Genomic DNA, 2,500 nt, shown 5'->3' with positions numbered 1-2,500 from the left:
TGGTGGTTGGCAGAGACGTTGGCAAGGGGGTTAGAAGTTGGTGGTGTTGGCAGGCTGGTGGTGGTGGTTGGCAGAGACGTTGGCAAGGGGGTTAGAAGTTGGTGGTGTTGGCAGGCTGGTGGTGGTGGTTGGCAGAGACGTTGGCAAGGGGGTTAGAAGTTGGTGGTGTTGGCAGGCTGGTGGTGGTGGTTGGCAGAGACGTTGGCAAGGGGGTTAGAAGTTGGTGGTGTTGGCAGGCTGGTGGTGGTGGTTGGCAGAGACGTTGGCAAGGGGGTTAGAAGTTGGTGGTGTTGGCAGGCTGGTGGTGGTGGTTGGCAGAGACGTTGGCAAGGGGGTTAGAAGTTGGTGGTGTTGGCAGGCTGGTGGTGGTGTTGGCAGAGACGTTGGCAAGGGGGTTGGAAGTTGGTTGTGGTTGGCAGGCTGGTGGTGGTGTTGGCAGGGGTTGGCAAGGGGTTGGAAGTTGGTGGAAACGGTGGTGTGGTGTTCGGTGTGTGTGTGTGTGTGTGGGTACTGTTGGGGGAAAAAAAAAAAAAAAAAGATCGAAATAGAGATAAAGGTTTGTTAATTTGATAAGAATAATGTAGAAGATGATGTTATGATGAAGCATTCCTTATGATCTTATGTTATAGTGTTCAGCTGTTGACAACTTTTAATTGGGATCTTTATAATTAAAATGAAGTGTAATTACCGTCAGTTCATTAAGGATATGTTAGTACTGCATCATTATTAATGAATAGCTTTGAGTTTGTTGTCACTATATCCTGTTGGCACTCAATTAGAGCTGTTGGCACTGCTAAAATAACTTATTGCAGTTTATAATGACACGAACAACAAAATATTATAAAGATTTTTTTTTTTTTTTTTTAAATCTGTATTTGTATTTCAGTATTTGATGGCCAGAAATGTAAATAAAAATGTGTGATATATATAGTTTTTTTATCTCTCTCTTTCTCCTAATTATTGGTCATTAATTGTGAGCAGATAATTAAAAAAGAAAATGCACTTGGTTGCAATACAGGGGATGTTGATAGCGATATGGTATTTGTGCAACATTGTTATGATCCATCCCATTGCAACGGGAAAGCAATTACAAAATGAAGATTATACAAAATAAAAACGAATAGAGAAAAGAAAAAGAAAAAGAAATATGAATATTCATGCTCAGGGGGGGAGGGGATGCTTGAGGGGGGGGGCGGGTCGAGATCCACCACTCCCCCCTCCCCCCTTTGCCTTACTCGTTGTTGCGGGGGGGGGGGGGGAGGGGGGGAATCAACTGCTCGGTCTTTTCTCTTTTCCTCCTTTCATTTCCTTCTCTTCTTCGTCCCTTTCTTGTGTCTAATGAACCCTAGAACTTGACGCGGCAGAAAAATTGTCAATGGATGAATAATATGGGGATTTTGAGCAGTTAGGAAACAATTTTTTTATTTTTTATCCAAGCCTTTCTATTGATGATTTCTGGCTTCTTCCTCTTCTTTCTCCTCCTTCACCTCTTCCTGTTTCTCCTCCACCTCTTCCTCTTCCTCTTCCTCCTCCTCCACCACCTCTTCCTTTTCCTCCTCCTCCTCCTCCTACTCCACCTCTTCCTCTTCCTCTTCCTCCTCCTCCACCTCTTCCTTTTCATCCACCTCTTCCTCTTCTTCCACCTCTTCCTTTTCCTCCTCCTTCTCCTCCACCTCTTCCTCTTTCTCCACCTCTTCCTTTTCCTCCTCTTCTTCCACCTCTTACTCTTCCTCCTCCACCTCTTCCTCTTCCTCCTCCACCTCTTCCTCTTTTTTCTCCTCCTCCACCTCTTCCATCTCTCCATCTTCCTCTTCCTCCTCCACCTCTTCCTCTTAATCCTCTTCCACCTCCACCTCCACCTCTACCTCTTCCTCCTCCTCTTCCATCTTTCTCTTTTCCTCCTCCTCCTCCACCTCTTCCTCTTCCTCCTCTTCCTCCACCTCTTCCTCTTCCTCCTCCTCCACCTCTTCCTCCTCCTCCACCTCCACTGCATCCTCTTCCTCCTCCTCCACCTCCTCCTCTTCCTCCTCCTCTTCCATCTCTCCCTTTTCCTCCTCCACCTTTTCCTCTTCCTTCTCCGCCACCTCCACTGCATCCTCTTCCTCCTCCTCCACCTCTTCCTCTCTTTCCTCCTCCACTTCTTCCTCTTCCTCCTCCTTTTCCATCTCTCCCTTTTTCCTCTTCCTCCTCCACCTCTTCCTCTTCCTCCTCCTCTTCCTCCTCTTCCTCTTTCTCTTCCTCATACATACAACCCACAAACGAATTGTACGTATTATTCAAGGACTAAAGAGGTACGACCAAGCACGACGTCTTCGTAAATCATAATTTTCTTATTATGACACTTGTGGATCATTAATATTAAGTCTAAATTCTCTTGAAAAATGGTCGGTTTAGCTATAGAATTAACGAAAGATATCTGCGGTTCGAACAGTCAGGATCCAGCATTGTTTATCATGGCCAGAAGTCTGGATTGCTCTCCGTGAAAGAGAACGATTTTGTG

At 45.8% G+C, this 2,500-nt stretch overlaps 1 protein-coding gene across 5 annotated transcripts in view; it reads left to right on the top strand.

The window, feature by feature from the left end:
* The window catches only part of LOC125038880 (triokinase/FMN cyclase-like), a 30,843-nt gene that overhangs the window by 24,742 nt on the left and 3,601 nt on the right, over window positions 1–2,500 (top strand). For 4 of the 5 annotated variants that reach the window (XM_047632506.1, XM_047632503.1, XM_047632504.1 and 1 more), the window contains one exon: window positions 379–411. The exons of the other annotated variant lie outside the window; for it this stretch is intronic. The gene's annotated coding sequence lies outside the window, so the exon portion shown is untranslated. Of the gene's footprint in view, window positions 1–378; window positions 412–2,500 lie in introns of those variants that run through there. 5 annotated transcript variants of the gene reach the window in all.

The sequence above is a fragment of the Penaeus chinensis genome, chromosome 26 (assembly GCF_019202785.1).
Source record: "Penaeus chinensis breed Huanghai No. 1 chromosome 26, ASM1920278v2, whole genome shotgun sequence".
Classification (NCBI taxonomy): Eukaryota; Metazoa; Arthropoda; class Malacostraca; order Decapoda; family Penaeidae; genus Penaeus; species Penaeus chinensis.
Note: the sequence above shows the minus strand (reverse complement) of the source record. Positions and strands in the feature narration are given on the sequence as shown.